The 24,606-nt window shown below is 35.3% G+C and overlaps 1 protein-coding gene across 1 annotated transcript in view; it reads right to left on the reverse strand.

Annotated features, from left to right (window-relative positions):
- Positions 1 to 14,187: 14,187 nt before the first annotated feature.
- LOC138693174 (zinc finger protein 391-like) overlaps positions 14,188 to 24,606 on the reverse strand; it is a 73,156-nt gene continuing 62,737 nt past the window's right edge. The window contains exon 6 of the mRNA XM_069816887.1: positions 14,188 to 14,484. The gene's annotated coding sequence lies outside the window, so the exon portion shown is untranslated. The remainder of the gene's footprint in view (positions 14,485 to 24,606) is intronic.

Here is a 24,606-nt window from a genome sequence, read left to right on the forward strand (position 1 = left end):
AATACATAATACTACTATTATATACATTATTTTAAAATTTAAATATCGTATTCACAAACAGAAAGCAGAAATTCATTCCGAACAGTTGAGACGGTCAGAAGCAAAGGGGTGTAACTGCACTTTAGTTACTTTAAAGAAAATATGATTAAAAATTGTTTCCAGGACGATATGTCCACAGGAGACAGTTTGTCCACTATCTCACGTCCACAGCTATTTTTCCCAAGAAAATTAGTCCAGCAAACATTTCGCCCACCAAAAAAATTGTCCATTAATATTTCGGTAAAGAATTATTGTGTCCACAATTTGATTCCAACTTTTCTTTGTCCACTAGTTCCTGTGCCAACTAAATATTTTGTCCTCGAATATTTTCTTCATTTTTGGGTAAGAAGTACTTCCAATAACTAAAAAAAGGGCTGCTATGGAAATGTTTTTAATTATTTTGTACCATAATAATGTTCATTTCTATGGAAATACGTAGTTCATTGGTTCATTATTAAATTCTGAAGTCAAACGTTGAAATGGTTTATATAACAACCGTAAGAGGGCTGGACATGCTAGTTGACAACAATTATACTTACCACTTTCATTCACATTCTTCTTCTTTTTCTTAGTAATAATAATAATAATAATAATAATAATAATAATAATAATAATAATAATAATAATATTGTTATTATTATTATTATTATTATTACTAATAATAATATATGGACAACTTAATAAAGAGAACAAAGATAAATGTAGGACATAATAAAATGTGGACCAAACTTACAGAGGACAAAATAGCACAATGGACATTTAAACTGTGGACGAAATAATAGTGGACATAAAACACCAGAGGACGAAAAAAATATAGTGGACAGAATATCGAAGGGACGTACGAAACAGTGGACGAAATATCCGTGGACATAGCATCTGGGAACAAAAAGTTACTAAGATTTAGTAATTCCATAAAGTTTTAATTTTGAATATTAATGTGTGATGTGGTATATTCCTTTGCCACTGTAATTTTAAATAATTTAGTTTCCCCTGCTTGCACTTAAATAATTTTTTTAGAAATGTCACATCCCTTTGCTTCTAACCGTCTCAATTCAGATTCTCACAGCACTGCTCCCAATTTGAAGACGAAATTCTTAAAACACAGCTGGTAATGAAAATGTGTATAATTATATTGCCAATCAGAATTTCAGTATCCCAAGCGACTCTCAAGGTTCACTTAATACAATTAACATAAATAGAAGCAAAGTAGGTTACCCAGTCTGTACAAATAAAATCCCTTAACAATGTAATATTTCAAGCGTATCTTCTAAACTGGTACTCCGGACGACAGGGCCAATGGACTGGCGAGAATAGCACCTCATTCTAATGTAGAGTATTGCTATATTGGGGGTCATGATCCGCATTTTAGAAAGGCATTTCATGTCATAATTTTTGGGAACATGCCGAAAAGGGCACTTAGTCGCCTTTCCATTTCTACTTACTTACTGGCTTTTAAGGAACCCGGAGGTTTATTGCCACCCTCACATAAGCCCACCATTGGTCCCTATCCTGAGCAAGATTAATCCAGTCTCTACCATCATATCCCACCTCCCTCAAATCCATTTTAATATTATCTTCCCATCTACGTCTCGGCCTCCCCAAAGGTATTTCCATTTCTACTGGCAAATATTAATTTTAGGTATTCCTAAATACGTGAAATGTTTTCCGTGAGCTTCATATTGGAAAGACTGTTTACATTTTAGATGTAATGAACAACGAACCAGCTGCATATCGGTTTTGAATATTATTTCAATTATCATAACTGAATGTACAGTAACAATAATCACATCTCATTTCGAATGCTAGTCACTTCTATGATAGCGCTTATGCCATCAGGAACCTGGTACAGAGAAATAATTCTCATTGATCTCGCACTTACATGGCAATGTAAACAGTAATTAGGTGCATGGATTTTAAGAGTACTTGCCTGTGAGGAGTATTTCCAATAGTGGTTGCACAGAAGCGTGCGGAATTTGGCTGCGATATTTTCCTTTATGTTGAAAAGCGTTTTCACAAGTATCACATTTGAACAATTTTCCTCCCATATGCATGCAATATCTATGTTCTCATATATTCCTTATTTCTTAAAATATCCTCTCAGATATTGCATTTCCATGATATTTGGGCTGTACTTGCGTCTATGGATTTTGAGGGATTCTGACTGTGAGAAGCATTTTCCATAGGTAAGGCTTCCGTGTCTGTGCGTACATGAATTCTAAATTCTCGAAATTTCGACAAACTCTTCCAGCAAGTGTCGCATTTGAAAAGATTTTCGCCTTTGAGAGAGACAGTTTCTGATCAATTTTTCCCTCAAGTACCAAATTTCATATCCTCTTCGCCTCTGTGCGTGCGAACATGCTTCGAGAGAGAACCCGAATGTGAGAAAGATTTTCCACAAATTTCGCAATTGAATGGTTTTTCGCCAGAGTGTGTGCGTAGGTGAGATGTAAGAACGCCAGACTGCGTGAAAGTTTTCTCACAAATATCGCATTTGAATGGCTTTTCCCCATAGTGTGTGCGTGCATGAGCTCTAAGAACTCCCGATTTTGAAAAACTCTTTCCACAGGTATCGCATCTAAATGGCTTGTCATCAGAGTGTGTCCGTACATGGACCTTAAGAGAACCCGACATTGTGAAACATTTCCCACAGGTATCGCATTTGAATGGCTTTTCATCAGAGTGTGTGCGCAGATGGATCTTAAGAGCAGCCAATACTGAGAAAAATTTCCCACAAGTATCGCATTTAAATGGCTTTTCGCCTGTGTGCGTACGTACATGAACTTTATGCTCTGTCGAAGTTACAAACATTTTCCCACACTCAAGGCATTTAAATGGCTTTTCGCCCGTGTGTGTCCGTATGTGGATCCTGAGATTTCCCGACTGCGAGAAATATTTCCCACAAGTACAGCATTTGAATGGCTTTTCGCCAGTGTGGGTACGTTCGTGAGTTCTAAGATAACTAGGTTGTGTGAACATTTTTCCACATGTATTGCATTTGAATGGCTTTTCGCTACTGTGTGTAAGCATATGATTTCTAAGGTATACCGATTTGGAGAAACATTTCCCACAGGCGTCGCATTTGAAAGTCTTTTTGTCGGTGTGACTGCAAGACTGTGGGAGCAAATTGTTTCTACGCAAGTGATCGTAAATCTCTGAATAAAGTCCACTATTGGATGAAGGTTTCTGTGAGGAGACATAGTTTGCCAGACTTGTGTTTTTCTCTTGTGGTGTCCGAATCCTGTCAGTGTACAAAATCCTGTAACAAAAAAGATTCCGTTAGGCCTACTGGATGTTGCGAACCTCAGGGCATAAAGAACAATCAAAATCACATCAAATGTTGAATGTAATAAATTCTTCTATTATAAACTCATCCTGAAGAAAATAAGTGTGGATTAGAAAGACAGGAAGCTGTTCAGTAACCTATATCTGAAACAATGAGTCAACGTCAGGATAGGAGAAGAAATGTCTGAAGGAAGTGAAATAGGGAGAGGAGTACGACAAGAATGGCCTTTATCATATACCCTGTACAATATCGTATTGAAGGATTTGGTGAAAAACTGTTTTCAGAACATGGGAGGAGTGATAGTAGGAGGAAGAACAGGAGTGCATAAGATTTGCTGATGATATGGCATTGTTAGCAGAAAAGAAGATGATACTAAGCGTTATGCTACTGGAGCTAAATGACAGCTGTGAGCAGTATGGAATGAATATAAATGCAAACAAGATAAGCCACATATTATTACGCTGTACTGAAGTACATATGATATATCCGTGCAGAAATTCTGCGTCATCATATGATGAAAGATGAGTGGAACAGAGAAAAATTCTCTCCAGCACCGGGATTTGAACCCGGGTTTTCAGCTCTACGTGCTGACGCTCTATCCACTAAGCCACACCGGATTCCCATCCCGATGTCGGATTGAATCCTCTCAGTTTAAGTTCCAACTCTTGGGTTCCCCTAGTGACCTACCCTCATGCACTGTGCCATAGATGTATGACAGTGGCACAGTTTCCATACATGTGCAGAGGTGCACTCGTTATTAGTGACTAAGTGGCCGGGATCCGACGGAGTAAGCGCCATCTTAAATCACAAAGTGATTATTTTTCGCATATCATATATTATTACAATGTACCGAAGTACATACGATATTTCCGTGCAGAAATATCATATGTACTTCGGTACATCGTAATAATATGTGATATGCGAAAAATAATCACTTTGTGGTTTCAAACGGCGCTTACTCCGTCGGATCCCGGCCACTTAGTCACTCATAATGAGTGCACCTCTGCACATGTATGGACACTTGACGGAGTGCATGAGGGTAGCCCACTAGAGGGAACCCAAGAGGTGGAACTTAAACTGAGAGGATTCAATCCGACATTGGGATGGGAATCCAGTGTGGCTTAGTGGATATAGCGTCAGCACATAGAGCTGGAAACCCGGGTTCAAATCGCGGTGCTGGAGAGAATTTGTTCTCTTCCACTCATCTTTCATCATATGAACACAGGCCATGGTAGTCGCAAGAAAAATAAAGAAGGTAAACTTGAGAATTCTAAACGAGGCAGCAGAGCAAGTGAACAGCTTCAAATATTTGGGATGTACTATAAGCAGTAACATGAGCTGCAGCCAGGATGTCAAAAGGAGGATAGCAATGACAAAGAAAGCTTTTAATAGAAAAAGGATCATTTTCTACGGACCTCTGGAAAAAGAACTAAGGACTAAGGTAGAGACTAGTGAAGTGCTTTGAGTGTGGAGTGTGGCATTTTATGGGGTAGAAACATGGACATTACGACGAAGTCAAGAGAAACGAATAGAAGCATTTGAAATGTGGATAGTCCACACCTGTGGAGTAACGGTCAGCGCGTCTGGCCGCGAAACCAGGTGGCCCAAGTTCGAATCCCGGTCGGGGCAAGTTATCTGGTTGAGTTTTTTTCCGGGGTTTTCCCTCAACCCAATACGGGCAAATGCTGGGTAACTTTCGGTGCTGGACCCCGGACTCATTTCACCGGCATTATCACCTTCATATCCTTCAGACGCTAAATAACCTAGATGTTGATACAGCGTCGTAAAATAACCCAATAAAAATGGTTATGGAGAAGAATGGGCGTGTGAAGTGGACAGACAGAATAAGAAATGAAGGTGTGTTAGAAAGAGTGGATGAAGATAGGTTGATGCTGAAACTGATCGGAAAGAGAAGAAACTGTGCAATGAAGGAAGCACCGGAAGGAATGATGAACGGGAGAAGAGTTCGGAGCAGGAGAAGCTATCAGATGATACACGAGATCAAGATATGTGGATCATACACAGAGACTAACAGGAAGACAGAGAACAGGAAAGATTGGAGAATGCTGGGATTGCAGTGAAAAACCTTTCCACTGGGCAGCACAGTTATGTATGTACTATGTATTATAAAGTGATAAGTAAGCATTTTGCACTGAATGTCAAGGAAAGAATTCCAATCCTTTACTAAATGTTATGTTTCATTTAACGACGTTCCCAATTGCCGAGGCTATATCAGCGTCGCCGGTGTACCAGAATTTTGTCCAGCAGTTCTTTTACATGCGAGTAAATCTACTGAAATGAGCCTATCGCATTTAACCCTTTCTAACCCAAATTAATTTACAAGCAATCCATGTTGAAACAAATAGCTATATTAGGACCAATTCAGTGACCAAGTTACGGGAGTGGCAACATTTGAAACAAAACTATATTGATGAAAATGTATTGAAATAGAAGTTATCCAGCAAAATTTACCTTCATATGTAACACACAAGTATATAAATGCTATAAAGTTATTATTGCAATATGGTATTTATAGGTAAGAAAGGGTTAAGCACTCTTAAATGCCATCGACCTGGCCCGGGATCGAACCTGTAACCTCGGGCATAGAAGGCCAGTCCTATATCAACTGTGCCAACCAGGCCAACTCCTTTACTATGTGTTGACATTTCATACCACCGATATTGCAAACTATATTTCATATTATGAAACAAAATCAGAGTAAAACAATTGCAAATACTTTCATGCGAATGGAATGTACTCTGCATCAAACCTAAGTTTTATTATAACATTTTTATGCCTATTCTTGCCCTATTAAAATGAGTGAAAATTCTGAACCTACCGAAAGATTAAATATTTAAATCTGTAATCTTCACTATTCCATATTATTATGAAAACCATTTTCAAAGTTTATTCACTGTACTTGTTCCACTCTTCTCCATTTCATGACCAATGCTACCCCAGCCATCCGAGTCGCGATGGTCGATTATTACAGGAGACCTCGCAGTTATCTTGCTATGCATCAAGGCAATACGTAAGAATAATGCTCTACGTCATTATTCCCTTCAACCAGCGAAACAAGCAAACATGAACACATGCACCTACACTCACCTCTGAGTGAAGACTTCAGATTCCTCTAGCGTTACTTCGAGTATAGACTCCTCTTTCACTGTAGACACGCCAAGTGACACTTCCTGCAATAATGAATACAACAGATAAGATGGTGGCATTTCTGGTGCAGAAATAAACACAAGGTGTGTCCTCACTTACAGAGAGTGAAATGAAATTTATCAGCCGCAATGAAGGCTATAACAAATGTGATCATAAATTATAGGAACACGTGAGGAAAAATACTTATGCCATGTCAGAAACTGGGAAGGCTGCTGAGGGACATAACTTGCTATCAACCACAAGGAAAAGGATGAATATGGTGTCCAATGAAACCAGTGGCGCAGCGTCAATGTAAGCTAAAAAGCTTAGCTTCCTAAGTTAATAATAATTTCATAATAAACCTGCAGTTTATGGAGAAAATTATTTATTAATTTTAATAGAATTTATATTTACGCGTTAAATATTGTGATGCGGCAGCTCAGGATTATTTGTGATGCAGCAGTAAACAAGAAGCCTGCACACATCAGTTTACAAGCAGAACGGTTTCTTCTGTATAATCCACCCCGCAGATTTTCCATCTCTTTTAAACTACCCTAGTCGCAAGGCTCGAAAAGAAGCTAGCTTTAACATTTAAAATATGTAGTTTCCGAGTTATCCCTTTTCGTCAGTTCTGTTCAGTTGAAGTGTTAGTGTGCATTGTGGCTGATATAATAAATAATGAGCGAAATAACAGTTCCTGACACTAATTTACTTGAATTTTTTAGGACAATTGTATTATCAAGACTGACTTACGAACAAAAGTGAGATTTAAAAAACAAATGACCGACTCCTTTGCTGTCAACGAAGGACACAACCAAAAGACAGACGCATACTTACGTAATGATACTAATATTGTGATTTCTCTAAGTATGACAGGGAGTGAGCTAATGTTATACGTATACGTGTCTATTTGTTAAGAGATATGTGTAAACCGTGAAATCATATTTTACTACGTATCATTTGAGGTCATGCCTTATTGGTGTTACTTACGATGTTCCAACCAATCTTCGACTGCTGACTTGAAATTGACTACTATTTATTTTAAGACTGTATTTTTGTAATACGTTTTCTCATATTGCATGAAAGACAACTTGAGTTAGCTTCCCCTGCTCAAAATTTCATGCTACGCCACTGAATGAAACAATGGCCAGAAAATACAAACACAATAATGTGCCACACAGTCCGTACCTTCTTATGTGATGAGGCACGATGCTAGACATTCAAGGGATGTACGATCACACCTTGCGAAAACTTTTGTGATGTACATATATTATGTAAAGCAGAAATAATACTGTGGGATTTTTATTATTTTTATTTTAGTTGGTTATTTTATGACGCTTTATCAATATCTCAGGTTATTTAGCGTCTGAATGATATGATATATATTTGATGTCAACATTTACAACCATGTAATGTGGACCTCACAATTTTTGTATCTGGTGCCACAATTACATTCGTTACAGATATACCTTTTGCAGACGCTCTTATACTTGATTCGACCCCATTTAAATTGATCAGTATTCTCCCATTAAATCCTAACAACTTCATTTAGATCATTTACACTTTTACGACTCTGTTCTTGACTTTCAGTACACTTATATCGTACACACCATGTTTCAATAATACTTCTTACTAAAACGTACTATACCATTGTCCAGTAAGTTCGTTATTATGTCTGTTTCTGGCGTACATTTAATTTTCAGATCCCACTAATTTTCTACATATTATACTTCACTATCCTAGCTAGCCTCTCCCGCCATACTCCTCACCTATTTTCATTATCTCTATCGTTTTACTTAATTCCTATTACACGTCTCTAGTTCATTCACAATTGACACTTTCTCACGCTGTTCTTGATTTTCAGATCACTTAGACTATATCGAACACACACTGTTTCTAATAATACTTGATACTAACACGTATTACACCATTGTCCAATATGCTCGTTATTATGTCTGTTTCATGCGTACCTTTCATATTCCAATCTCACTAATTTTCTACATATTATACTTCGCCGTCCTAGCTAGCCTCCTCCACCATACAGTACTGTTGACCTATTTTCATTAACTCACTCGTCTTATCTACTTGCAATTGAACTTCCTCTTCCACTCCTCTAATTCATCTATCACTTTCTTTACTATGTCCTTAGCTGTCTCTTCCTTAGCCGTCTCTGGACCAGAAACATCCACTTTACCATTTACTGTTATACACTCGTCATATTTAACGTCTGAATGAGATGAGGTAATAATGCCCGTAGGTTGCAGCACCGAAAGTTACCCAGCATTTGCTCACATTGGGTTGAGGAAAAACCCCGGAAAAACCTCAACCAGGTAACTTGCCCCGACCGGGAATCGAACCCGAGCCATTTGGTTTCGCGGCCAGACACGCTAACCGTTACTCCACAGGTGTGGACCTGTGAGGTTCAAATTCAAATAAATGAAATAACTGTTGCCATATAGGCTGAAGGGGGAGGGGAGATTTCCCTCCTTGGATTCGTCTATGTTCATGTACAATATCCAACACGACTTTCCTCTGTGAAGTAAGTTACTACACAGTAAGACTCCAGCCTACATGTTATCCATTAGTAGGAAATACTGACATAAGCAGGAGTCTAAATTACCAAAGTGAGTATTGTACATGGCAAACAGCAGATGATTTTGGCTTGGCTTGTGTTCCTGAGGGCTAGACCTGGGAAGGATCTTTGCAGCAGCAATAATAATAATAATAATAATAATAATAATAATAATAATAATAATAATAATAATAATAATAATAATAATAATAATAATAATAATAATAATAATAATAATAATAATAATAATGATTTATTTAACCTGGCAGAGTTAAGGCCATACGGCCTTCTCTAACACTCAACCAGGAGTAAAAACTGCGTTACAAAAACACTACAAATTTACAAAGTACACTACAATTTTACACACAAAACTGAATAAGACGATAATAATAATAAAATGTAAACAACAAGTAAGAAGAAATCAGACATAATATATAACATACAGAAAAAAAGAAAAAAGCATAATAAAATGTGAACAGCAGGTCAAAAGAAATGAGGCATACAAAGTATAAAAAAATAAGACAACTTTTTATTTATCAATCAATCTATCTATCTATCTATCTATCTATCTATCTATCTATCTATCTATCTATCTATCTATCTATCTATCTATCTATCTATCTATCTATCTACCTATCTATCTACCTATCTACCTACCTACCTACCTACCTACCTACCTACCTACCTACCTACCTACCTACCTACCTACCTACCTAACTATCTATCTACCTAACTATCTATCTATCTATCTATCTATCTATCTATCTATCTATCTATCTATCTATCTATCTATCTATCTATCTATCTATCTATCTATCTATCTATCTATCTATCTATCTATCTATCTATCTATCTATCTATCTATCTATCTATCTATCTATCTATCTATCTATCTATCTATCTATCTATCTATCTATCTATCTATCTATCTATCTATCTATCTATCTATCTATCTATCTATCTATCTATCTATCTATCTATCTATCTATCTATCTATCTATCTATCTATCTATCTATCTATCTATCTATCTATCTATCTATCTATCTATCTATCTATCTATCTATCTATCTATCTATCTATCTATCTATCTATCTATCTATCTATCTATCTATCTATCTATCTATCTATCTATCTATCTATCTATCTATCTATCTATCTATCTATCTATCTATCTATCTATCTATCTATCTATCTATCTATCTATCTATCTATCTATCTATCTATCTATCTATCTATCTATCTATCTATCTATCTATCTATCTATCTATCTATCTATCTATCTATCTATCTATCTATCTATCTATCTATCTATCTATCTATCTATCTATCTATCTATCTATCTATCTATCTATCTATCTATCTATCTATCTATCTATCTATCTATCTATCTATCTATCTATCTATCTATCTATCTATCTATCTATCTATCTATCTATCTATCTATCTATCTATCTATCTATCTATCTATCTATCTATCTATCTATCTATCTATCTATCTATCTATCTATCTATCTATCTATCTATCTATCTATCTATCTATCTATCTATCTATCTATCTATCTATCTATCTATCTATCTATCTATCTATCTATCTATCTATCTATCTATCTATCTATCTATCTATCTATCTATCTATCTATCTATCTATTTATTTATTTATTTATTTATTTATTTATAATATTAACGTGCAAAAACAACAGCACAAGGCCAATTACAGTTTTGCACGATACAAAACAGAACAAAACAACAAATGATGATGAGAATGAATGATAGAAAATGGCAATGAGATGAAATACAAACAATATAAAGGACTACATCAATCATTGATCAAATAATAATTATAAAATTATAAAATTAGTACAATGAGAAATGAAATAATGGAATGGTCTACATGAATCAATAGACCAAATGCAAGAAATATATGGACAAATAATTATTAAATTAGATCAGTGAGTTAAAACTCAAAGATATACTACACATTAAATGAATCCAAGTTGAATCCATGCAAATTAGCATATTTAATGCATCTGCAGACCGGAGAGAGAGATTTAGGAATCTTATTATAAAACAATTTATGAAATCTTAAACCATTAGCAGGAATACGAAGACTGATATTGCTTATGAAAGATTCACAATCAATATCACCCTTAATGACTTTGCAAAAAAATAAATAATCAAGATCCTGACGTCTGGTGAACAAACTACCGCAATTGAAATAATTGCATTTAATCTCATAGTTATAATCGGAATTTGGTAAAAATCTATAAGAACACAAGGAAATAAATTTTCTTTGGATATTCTCCAATTTAGCCGAGTCAGTGGAAGTAATGGAGTTCCATACAACAGATGCATATTCAAGCTTGGATCTAACCAACGTATAGTATAAAATTAATAAACACATAGGAGTGGAAAAAGAATAAGTTATAGACCTAATTAGACCAAGCATTCTTAACGAATGGGCATAAATATATTGCACATGATCATGGAAATATAATTTTGAATCAAGTAGGACACCAAGATCTCTAATACAGTCTTTCCTAGTAATTACGACATTACTGAGAGAATAGTTAAATTTTAGGGAGATAGTTTTCCGTGAAAAGGAAATAACAAATAATATAATAATAATAATAATAATAATAATAATAATAATAATAATAATAATAATAAATAAGGATAGTAATAATAATAATAATAATAATAGGCCTAATAATAATAATAATAATAATAATAATAATAATAATAATAATAGTAGGCCTAGTAAAAAAATAGTGCAGTACAAAGCATAGGCCTCCAATGAATACAATATTTTTAAAACACACAGTAAGGAAAATTATGATTATATAGAGCTCAACTTATCACATTAGAGATATATCATTATCGGAAAATATGAAAACAAAAATATAAAATAAGTTAAATATCACTAGAACATAAAAAATTTGAATATGTGGAAACATGCAATACAACACTTGTCATAATAGTAAGTTAGTTTGGCAACTCGTCATAAGAGCAATAGCAATATGCGCGCTATAAATGTGATGGCATTCGTGAAGCCGATGCGAACAATTGGGCCACTGAGCATCAGCCTGACAGAGCCCGGGCCCATTTCAGATGAGTACCTGATACGCCCCGCGGCCCAGAGCACCACGAATTCCTCTATGAGCATAAGAAGTCTGTACTACCTCCAAGAGTTCACCTTACCCAATTTTTTTTTATTTCAGACGACAGATGAAATGAGGAAAATATATATTTCAACGCTAGACAAGCATGTTAAAATTGTTTTTTGTTCAAAAAGTACGTAAATTAAATAAATTTATATAGCAATTTTATGGATTAAATATATCTAACAATAGAGAATTAAATGTAATTATAAAAAATTAGAGGACATCCAGGTTAGAATCAAGAAACTCTCAATCTGTAGACGAATTCCCCACAACTGGGCTATACAACCACCTGCTTTTAAAAGGATAATGTTTCACTAACACAACGAGGAGGAAAGGACATTGGAGAAATTGGCGGAATTATCTCTATAGCCTACCAGCACGGACAAAAGACAGTTATCACACATGTTAAAAGTGACTATATTTTGTAAGTAGGTTCTATACTCGACCTGCGGCCTCGTTTCGCAAACATACCTACTCACGAAATAAAATGCCACTTTCAACACTTGTATCGTAAATAACTATTGTGGTGAAAACACATCTTCCTATAATTCTCACAAAGCCTGTGTATGTTAAATGTGTGAGCCTAAATCTAGACTTTAATTCTCTGGAAGAAGTAGTATATTACCAACATCAATCATTAAGTGATAGGCCTATTCAAGATGGTAATATCAGGTGCCTCTTTGTACTGTATACAGCAAGATCTCATACCTGTCCAAAACGAATATATTATCACTAAAATATATTTTTTAAGTTAAACTAAACAGCCATATTGCATTTTAATATATACATCTTGATTACACAATTCTTAACACTGTATCACTTCGGAATATGTATGATAAGAACTTTCTTGTGTTAAATTTTAACGTACCTTGTTAACATGTTTCCACCTATTTTCGGTCATCTTCGGAACTGGTCGTTGTTGGTCTTGGCACCTCTTGTTTCCTGTGCGGGTGCGTTCGTAGTGTAGAGTCAAAGAGTGTATGTGTTTTGAAATTGAGTTCTGTGTTGAGAATATCATTGGGGTGTGTTTTCGTGTGTCTGTATATTTCATATTGTTCTAGTGTGTTGAGTTTCAGGCTTTTTGGTTGGATGTGCAGTATTTCCATGTCTGTGTTGATGTCTCTGTAGGTGTGGTTGGCATTTGTGATGTGTTCTGCATATGTGGAGGTGTTTTGTAATTTTGTTATGGCTCTGATGTGTCCTTTGTAACGTGTTTGAAATGATCTGCCTGTCTGTCCTATGTACACAAGAAAACGGATACAACCCCAACATAATAGACAAGATAATATGTAAGACAAAACAAAACCAAAAAAAAAAAAGAATACAACACAAACACACGAACACAAAACATACATCAAACTAACATACGAAAACAAAAACACACATAAAATTGCAACCTCATTCAAGAAATTAAACTACAACATCGCATACAGAACAAATAACACTCTACAAAAACATCTCAACACACAAACAACACAAACAAACAAATACAACCATGCAGGCATATACAAACTCAAATGTAACACCTGCAACAACTTCTACATAGGACAGACAGGCAGATCATTTCAAACACGTTACAAAGAACACATCACAGCCATAACAAAATTACAAAACATCTCCACATATGCAGAACACATCACAAATGCTAACCACACCTACAGAGACATCAACACAGACATGGAAATACTGAACATCCAACCATAGAGCCAGAAACTCAACACACTAGAACAATATGAAATATACAGATACACGAAAACACACCCCAATGATATTCTCAACACACAACTCAATTTCAAAACACATAAATTCTTTGACTCTACACTACGAATGCACCGACACAGGAAACAAGAGGTGCCAAGACCAACAAGACCAATTCCGAAGATGACCGAAAATAGGTGGAAACATGTTAACAAGGTACGTTAAAATTTAACACAAGAAAGTTCTTAACATACATATTGCATTTTAAATTTAGGATATTTTTTAACAAGAAATAAGTGATAAATAGGACGCAAATAGTTCTACTGTCCCCACTGTAAACTAAAATTCGCTATAATCACAGCTGTACAGAGAAGGTTTCTGTGATGAACACAATATAAGTTAAACATTGTAAAGAAGAGCCAGCACACCAATGAGCTCCACTCACCTCGGCTTCACACTTCACCACGGGAAAGTTATTGGGCAATATAATTTCCTCAAATTTTATTTCTGATGTGTGACTGTGGCTGTCGTCGACGCATTCCTCCTTTATCCTAGTCACATGCAGATCCAATAAATTCCCTTCCTGCAGAACACAGAGACATTCTGACTGAGTAATATATTACAATGTGACAGAAGCTGATCACAAGTGTTACAGGTTGCACTCTGGGTCTGCATACCAGTGCTTCAGCATAGGACAAAAATTATGGCAATAATTGAATGAAAAATGGATAAAAGATTTTAAAAGCAGAATATGTCCAAGAAAAGGTAATACTTCACTTGTGAGAGTGAATAAAATAGATTGAAATCTGTAATGGATGCCAATTCACATTAGGCCTATATAAGATAAAATATTTTCTATACAGCAATTGTAAGGTTTTCTTATTAGATTAGGATATTTTATTTTGGTACTCAACACTAACCCTAAAATAAATTTATGAAGTACATTTTGACTGAAAAAAAAATCCCAACACATGCTACTGGCGCTAAAGTGTAATCAAAGAGTTTGTAATACTTAGTCTTTGAGTGTAATCAGAGAAATATGACTGTTTGTGGCACATCGCAACATTTAATCAAGGTGCAATGCCAACGAGCTAAAAGTAGAATATAGAGTGGCGAACGCGCCGCCATCTTTGAAACTTTTGAACCTATGTCCGCCATGTTTTAACTAGTCAAGAAGTGGGCGTGGTTCCTATAGCATAATACATTTATTTTATTATCAGGGAACGGATTTATATGGACTAAAAATATATGAAATATGTAAATATATATGTAGTTATTTTTACCAAAATATGGAATTAAATATGGATTTTTACCAAAATATGGAATTAAATATGGACTTAAAATTATAAAAAAATGACTATGTACGTTAAATATTGGTACATTTTAATCAAACTAAACAAAAAATATAATGGACGTACCTTATCTTCCAATGTAGTTTCAACAAAACACAATTTTTATTGTCTGTTACCATAACAATAGGTTACAAACATTTCTTTCAAGTGCTGAAAAGTGAATCTTCTTCTATTGTCTCTGAGGATAGATTTATACTGACTAAAAGAGCGTTCGACGTCACAAGAAGTAACTGGTACATAATTCAATTTCACAATGTCTGCTGGGGATAAGTCCAAGTTAATCTTCACTGTTGATTCACCACTCATCACAGCAACAACCTTTTGTAGTTCTTCATATCCAGGGTTTTTTGAAAGTACAGTGTCCACCTTAGCTCTTACTGCATCTGCAACTTTACCTCTACCACGATTCAGTTGTTCCACAGTACTATTTATAATTTCAAAACTTTCAGATAGTGAAAGGTGCCTATTTTGGAGACTTTTGAGCGTTTTTATGATGCATGAAAATGTATGCTGAATGTGAGCTAAGTCATTCTTCACACTTATGTCACAGGTAACTGTTTTCGCAGTATCAATTGAGACTGCATCTTCAGAGTCCAATGCAAGGAGAACATTGTTAATAGAGTCTATATGTTCGGCATAATATTCAACTGCTTCTAGCCATGTACCCCATCTAGTTAAAATTGGCTTTGGTGGCAATGGAATTTCAGGGTACATTTCTTTCAACACGTTAACTCTACTGGGAGCTTTGAGAAATACTTTTTTCACTGATGAAATCAACAAATCTACTTTAGGGAAATTGTCTCTGACCACTTCTGCCACACGATGAAATGCATGCGCCACACAAGTAAAATGAGTCAATTTAGGATATACAACAGATAATGCTTGTCCAGCTTTGACCATATAAGGGGCAGCATCGCTAATAAAGAATAACACATTATCGTACATAATACCCTTTGGCCACAGGATACCCATAGCTTCGTTGAACAGTTTAACTATAGTTTTGTTATTGCACTTTTCTAGAACATCACAATGTAAAAGAATTCGTTCAGAATATTGTTCACTTAACAAACCGATAACTACATTACCAACAAGTCTACCTTCTTTGTCGGGAGTCTCATCAATGGAAACCCAAATTGAACTATCTTTAATTTCATCTCTTATCTTCTGTATTGTCTCATCGTAGATGGATGGAGCATACGTCTTCCTAAGTGTTGACTCATCCGGGATTGTATGTTGAGTATATTTTTCAAGGAATTCCCTGAAGACCTTATTCTTTAGTTTGTAGAGAGGAATATCAGCAGAGATGAGAGAACGGCACAGGTCGATGTTAAACTCAGATCTTACATTCGATGTTGTTGGTTGTGTTAAAAACAATTGTCTCTGCTTGGAATTTAGTTGTTTGTTGGCCTGATGTTTACTAGTTGTAATGTGTTGTTGCACCAGGAACTTTTGTGTAGATGATACTGCACACTGACACAAATTACAAAATAATATTTTATTGTCAGTTGATAAACCATCTTCTTTAAATTCTGAAATGTAACTTGTTAGTTTTGATTTTAAATTGACTGAATGACGTACTTTTGGCATATTTACCGTCTTTATAGTATGATTTACAAAACTGAACCTATGTGTACTCTGACTGGCATTTAACTGTTGAGCTGCACAACTGAAGTCTGTTAAAAATTTTAAATTAAATTAATACAGTTTTGTAACTTACTTTCCCATTGTTGATAGGACTGCTAATTTTCAAATAACTCTGATGTTAAAGGGATTACTGAACATGTGTTTAAATCTCTATTGTTGAAATGTATTTTTAAAAGTTAATGGAATTTTGTTTTGTTTTATTGTTAAACCTAATATAATATGGACTGTTTTATATGAAATATGGAAAATATATGGAAATTAACGAAAATATGTACTAAACTCTAAAATATGGAAAAATATGGAAAATAAAAGTAGGATTTTTCAACCCTACACATTGTGAAACATAAAGATAATGCAAAATATAAATTATATTAGCTTTATAAGTAAATATGTATTTACATATAAATCCTTTCCCTGTTTATTATAGTAGGTTGTTTTACGACGCTTTATCAACATCTCAGGTTATTTAGCGTCTGAATGAGATGAAAGTGATAATGCCGGTGAAATGAGTCCGGGGTCCAGCACCGAAAGTTACCCAGCATTTACTCATATTGGGTTGAGGGAAAGCTGCGGAAGAAACCTCAACCAGGTAACTTGCCCCGACTGGGAATCGAACCCGGGCCACCTGGTTTCACGGCCAGACGCGCCGACCGTTACTCCACAGGAGCATAATATAGAAAAAACTGTATGGAACATGTTGCAACTCACGAATCTTATTTTATATCGCATTAACATATATATTCCAGTTTACTAACATTTCTTTATTTTAACAGTTGTCAGAAAACTCATGCAGCAACAATTTATTCCATTCACCTTACATTAACATCGAAGCTTAAAGATGTAGATACAAGTGAGCGTGGTTCCTATAGGACGAGGCTGAAAGAGAATGTTTAGAATATTGCATCTTGGTAATATTACTTTATATAGCAATAACTTATATATCCCATTTTTACCAGTGGAAAGGAAAAGCCACGCAATATTTTCTTCTACACATCTCACATTGACATTGAAGTTTTAAGATGTGGAACATGTACAGAAGTGAGCGTGGTTTCTATAGGATGAGACGGAAAGGGTAGCCCAGGATAGTTGCATCTTGTGAATCTTATTTTATATCGCAATAACTCGTATATCTCATTTTTACTAACATTTTATTTTTTATAGTCGTCAGTAAACCCATGCAGAAACATTTTATGCCATACATCTTAGCTTAACTAGATTAGCATTGAAGCTTTTAGATGTGGAACTACAGTTACACAATTTTTTGGTGAGATGAGGTGAGACCGAGGATTCGCCATAGATTGCCTGACATTTGCCATACGGTTAGGAAAAACCTCTGAAATAACCCAACCAGGTAATCAGCCCAAGCACAGCTCCAGATCACGAGACAAGTGAGTCCGACGACTGAGCTATATTGATAGATCTATAAAAATATACAATACATAGCAAGCAGTTGAACTATACAAAAACATACAATGTACAGCAAGCAGATTAATTCAGTTTGAAAGCATAAACAATTCAATCAGTTGAGTTATACAATAATATAGAATACACAGCAAGACAATTAATTAAATTTAAAATCATTAACAATTCAATCAACTGATATACAGTATAAAAAAATCGATAATACAATGAAGCCGATTATTATTCAGTTTACAAGCATAAAAATTCCGTGAGGTAAACTAAAAAATAAATGCAATAAACAGCAAGCTACAATTGAAGGGCCCAGTGGAAAAGAAGCCCATGGCATATTCCTGTTGATTTTTACATTCTTCGATAATCCGACAGATCTTGCTATCTAGGACCTCTCTTATGAACTTCTAGTCTTGTTGTATGTGTCTATCAGACATGGTAAGAATTTATAAATACTTCTTCTTCAGTAGAAGAAAAAAAATCTCAGTGGAATAAATGCTTCTCCTATAAAATTCAGTTTTTGTGGCATGAGCCTCTTTCCACTGAGCCCCTCAATTCATCGGTTCAGCAACAATCCATCTGTTGGGCTATACAAAAAGGTAAAGTTCAAAGCAAGCAGGTCAATACTCAGTTTACAAGCTACAAACCATCAATTGGGCTATACAAAAATTTAAAATACTTAGCAAGCAGGTTAATATTCAGTTTACAAGCTACAATCCATCAGCTGGGCTATACAAAAATTTGAAATGCATAGCAAGCAGGTTAATACTCAGTTTACAAGCTACAATCCATCAGTTGGGCTATACAAACATTTAAAGTATTATAGCAAGCAGGTTAATACTCAGATTACAAGCTATAATCCATCAGTTGGGTTACACAAACATTTAAAGCACATAGCAAGCAGATTAATACTCAGTTTGCAAGATACAATCCATCAGTTGGGCTATACTAAAATTTAAAATACATATCAAGCAGGTTAATACTCAGTTTGCAAGATACAATCCAAATGTTGGGCTATATAAAAATGTAAAATACATAGCAAGCAGGTTAATACTCAGTTTGCAAGCTACAATCCATCAGTTGGGCTATACAAAAATATAAAATACATAGGAAGCAGGTGTATTCAATTCATAATTGAATAGTCCACTCCAACAACATTGTAACAGCCATAAGTTATAAGATTTTCAGAATATTGGAAAAAGTATTTTTAAGGAGACACTGCCACTGTAGAATGTTTAGGAGTGCATTATAATTAAATCCGCGCATTACATAGATTTAGTTATAATACACAGAAATACCTTCTAGTGTGTGGATGTTTCCTTAAAAAAAAAAAATACTTTTTTCAACATCCTGAACCTTATAACTTATGGGTGTTACAACATTGTTGGGGTGACCCATTCAATTATAAACAATTTATCAGCAACATACCCTGTACATGTTTTAACTTCTTTGCACTTCATGCTTCCACATGTATTGTAACAGTGATGAGTTAATCAGCAATTAATAAAAACTAACCTATAATGTATACGTATAGGCCTAATACGTAGCCTACACTTTTTGACCACATACAATTTGCGGAACAACTGGATAATACGCACGGCAGACCAATATCAATAGTCGACTCTACTCGCTGGCCACTAGTCACCGGGCCGTACCGAGCTGTATCAAACAAAATATAATCGAAATGGTGGTAGTCAAATTCGCGACTATATTCTTAAATAATTCACTCCATTAGTCAAGTTTAAGGTTTTATGTAGTACAACGGCGGTTTTTTGAATGCATTAAAAGAAAATGAAGATGTAATAAGATAATAAACTAGGTTATCACAAGGAAATTAACTGGAAAAAAGGTGTGTTTCACGGAATACAATTAAAATGACGGAAAGTAAATTTCCGGTTAATGTTCGCCAAAGCGTAAAGTACGTAATTATGACGGCGTTGCTGTTTTATTTCTTGCCTGTAGAAAAATACCTAGCCTTTTACGAAAAAAAAATTTAAGGACCATGAAATTATTCACCGCTTTCATTATAGGCCTATTATTTTTTAACAATATTACGAATCAAAAACTGTCCTATTATATAATTTTAACTACTACATGGACGAATCAAATCAAGCTAACCTAACCAAAGCTAACCTAACCTAACCAAAGCTAACCTAACCTAACCAAAATTAATCTAACCTAACCAAAGCTAATCTAACCTAACCTAAGCTAAGCTAAGCTAATCTAAGCTAACCTAACATAACATAACCTTCGTAAATGCAAGGCCTGTAACCGGAGCAAGAAGGGATCTCAATCATTTAATCTGCAAGTACACGCAAAAATAAATTCAAGTAAGGATCACGCTCCCACTGCATGAGAGGTCCGCGCATGCGCTACAGTAAAACTGTTTCTGTCCCGAGCCTCTCATCTAAGGCACTCGTCATAATTTACTCGCAATATTTACGCAAATACACATTGTCGCTAACAGTGGTGCTATCTCTCAATAATGTTCAGAACGAAGGAGGTAGACAGAGAGAGAAAAAATTTCTCCCGCCAACTACGCCACACACCAACGTCATGTTCTTATGTTGGTGACATTGTGTATTTACTTAAATTTGGTGGTAAACGTAATGGCACGGTTCAAAGTGACCGTGCTAATTCTCCAGTATAGCGCAATTTGCAAAATGATACATAGTATGTGAGTAAAATAAATAATTACATAAAACATAACATGATTCTAATACATAAAGAAATGAACGCAGATTGCCTTCACATAATTATACAACATTTAGGAAAATTGAAGAGTAAGCTTAAAGACTACAGATGTCTGCATCAATATAATTATACAAACATACTAACAAACATATTCTGTGAACATAATATTTCCTCTCACAGAATGTTCTTATTGTCCCTTTAACAGTATTAGTTTTGTTAAAAACTTGTCTTACATGGCGCCCTCTTTCCTCTCGAGACCTGTTCCTACAGATGTAATGAAGTCTACACCTAAAATACTGTTTAAGAATCAATTTTATGAGAGAGGCATAATGAGATTCCTCACCTGGTTCTGTGGCTGTGAATAGATGTTCAGAATAAAAAAACAGACAACCAGTCAAGAAAGAAAACACTTCTGTCTGCAGCTTTAACATTATTTGTTTGCTGGTGGTCCTCAATAGACTATTATTATTCCTAAAAACTTTCTCAGCCATCTAACATAATTTCACCACATCATTTAATGGATTCACAAGAGAATCCTTTACATCTCTTTCGGCAATCAAACCTGTCTTTTTCTCATCTCTGCTTTGAGACAGAACCTCGAAACACTGTAAACAATTAAGTTTTCTGGATACCTGGTATATTACACTCCCAGCAATATACTCAACATTCTCTGTGTACAGATTAAGTGAATCATAATGGGGCTTAAAATAATCATGATCAAGTTCTAGTGCACTAATAGCGAATCTATCTTCAGCATTCTGTACAATTTTCAATGCATTATTAACAGGAGAAATCATGTGACAATTTGTTGGTTTACAATTTGCATTCTGTGATGGTGCTACACGAGAAATCAGATATTTCCTGTATGCTGATCTGAATTGAACTGCATTCGGGTTATTCCTATTGCCACCTCTAGATCGTATGGAAGAGAAAAATAGCTCTAAATGATCCTGACTAAGTCTACGTGTAAGTAAATATTTCATAGCTACATTGTCTCCCCACACATAAGATTCTGCAATGCCTTTTACACTGAGATCATTAACAAAACCATATAATGGCATTCTTCTGGCAGAAGTACACACCAATGTTACGTCTAAAAATTTGAGGTTTTGTAAAAAATTAATACACTCATCAATCTGGTTACAAATAATAATCTTATTTCTCTTAGAGATAGGCGATTTTGTCCCTGAGCCCACTGGATGGCAAGAATTCAAAATATCGAACGTCAAATCTACTTTATTAATAAACTTAACGGTATTTTCACATTCACTGAATTCACTTAATCCAATCTGTTTACAAAATTGCATACCACAGCCAACTGATCTGCTTAAAGTTTCAGCTGCTAAGCCAACTTTCATTTTTTGAGTCTGGTATTCTATATGCTGTCTTCTTAATCTACTAGCTGCATGCAATCCCTCTCTCTCTTGTACCACTATCAAATTTTCAAAGAACTCTCATTTAATTTCATTACTAGTATTTGAAACTGACGTACCATCAATCAGAACTTTCTTTTCTTCAGAAGATTACGTGTTAATTTCAACATGTGGGCAGCATCAAAAATAGAGTATACCTTCTTATCCTTGTCAGCAGGATGAGGAAACCAAGATTGTGGCTTGTCATTACTGTACATGATATCTAACTTACTCATGACAGATCTATTGGTGACTGTACCATCACAAACCGCTGCAACTATGCAGATACCAGTGTCATATAACTTCCTTAAATATTGCTCAACTAAATTTGCCTTTACTGTAGCTGACAGTCCATTTATTAAACAATAACCAACTGGTATTTTTCAACCTCTGTTTAAACTAGGCCTAGTTACCATAAACACTAGGGCTTCTGTAGCTACAGGACAGTCATCAGTTTGCATTGATCCCTGGCCTAAATCTACATACCCACAAATACTAATTACCATCCCACACAAGATCTTTCTTTAAGGTCATCTCATCAAACATGAGACTTGCAAAAATGTTTTGTGAACTTGTCTTTACTTCCTGGCTAATTTTCAAGAAACTTTCCTCTGTAAATTCTGGATTTCACCTACAGCTGAAGCCCATTGACGGAGTGTTCTTGGATGAGGAAGTTGAACATGTTTCCTTAAGTACCTATGTGCCTGGGCAGAATAAAAGTGAAGAGTCAATGCAAATGTACGTATCTGTTCTGAGTACTGTTGTACACGAATACCCTTACCTCAACATCTATTAATTCTTTTAATATTTACTTACTGGCTTTTAAGGAACCCGGAGGTTCATTGCCGCCCTCACATAAGCCCGCCACTGGTCGCTATCCTGAGCAAGATTAATCCAGTCTCTATCATCATATCCCACCTCCCTCAAATCCATTTTAATATTATCTTCCCATCTACGTCTCGGCCTCCCTAAAGGTCTTTTTCCCTCCGGCTTCCCAACTAACACTCTATATGCATTTCTGGATTCGCCCATATGTGCTACATGCCCTGCCCATCTCAAACGTCTGGATTTAATGTACCTAATTGTGTCAGGTGAAGAACACAATGCGTGCAGTTCTGTGTTGTGTAACTTTCTCCATTCTCCTGTAACTTCATCCCTCTTAGGCCAAAATATTTTCCTAAGCTCCTTATTCTCAAACACCCTTAATCTCTGTTCCTATCTCAAAGTGAGAGTCCAAGTTTCACAACCATAAAGAACAACCGGTAATATAACTGTTTTATAAATTCTAACTTTCAGATTTTTCGACAGCAGACTGGATGATGAAAGTTTCTCAACCGAATAATAACAGGCATTTCCCATATTTATTCTGTGTTTAATTACCTCCCGAGTATCATTTATATTTGTTACTGTTGCTCCCAGATATTTGAACTTCTCCACCTCTTCAAAAGATAAATTTCCAATTTTTATATTTCCATTTCGTACAATATTCTCGTCACGAAACATAATCGTATACTTTGTCTTTTCGGGGTTTACTTCCAAACCTATCTCTTTACTTGCTTCCAGTAAAATTCCCGTGTTTTCCCTAATCGTTTGTGGATTTTCTCCTAACATATTCACGTCATCCACATAGACAAGCAGCTGATGTAACCCGTTCAGTTCCAAACCCTCTCTATTATCCTGGACTTTCCTAATGGCATACTCTAGAGCAAAGTTAAAAAGTAAAGGTGATATTGCATCTCCTTGCTTTAGCCCACAGTGAATTGGAAACGCATCTAACAGAAACTGACCTATACGAACTCTGCTGTACATTTCACTGAGACACATTCTAATTAATCGAACTAGTTTCTTGGGAATACCAAATTCAACAAGAACATCATATAAAACTTCTCTCTTAACCGAGTCATATGCCCTTTTTGAAATCTATGAATAACTGATGCACTGTACCCTTATACTCCCAATTTTTCTCCATTACCTGTCGAATACAAAATATCTGGAATTCTTTTAATATCCCTGCAAATTTGTATAATATTTCTGATCCAGATTCACACAGCCTTTTGTTTAACCCTGCAACAATTTTCTGATAATTAAATATCTGAGCTTGCTTTCGCATTACTTTCACCTGAGTACCTTTTAATTTAACTTTCAGTGTTTCATTTTCATTCTTCAACGGATTATACATTTGTTTCATCTTCC

The sequence above is a fragment of the Periplaneta americana genome, chromosome 17 (genome assembly GCF_040183065.1).
Source record: "Periplaneta americana isolate PAMFEO1 chromosome 17, P.americana_PAMFEO1_priV1, whole genome shotgun sequence".
Lineage (NCBI taxonomy): Eukaryota > Metazoa > Arthropoda > Insecta > Blattodea > Blattidae > Periplaneta > Periplaneta americana.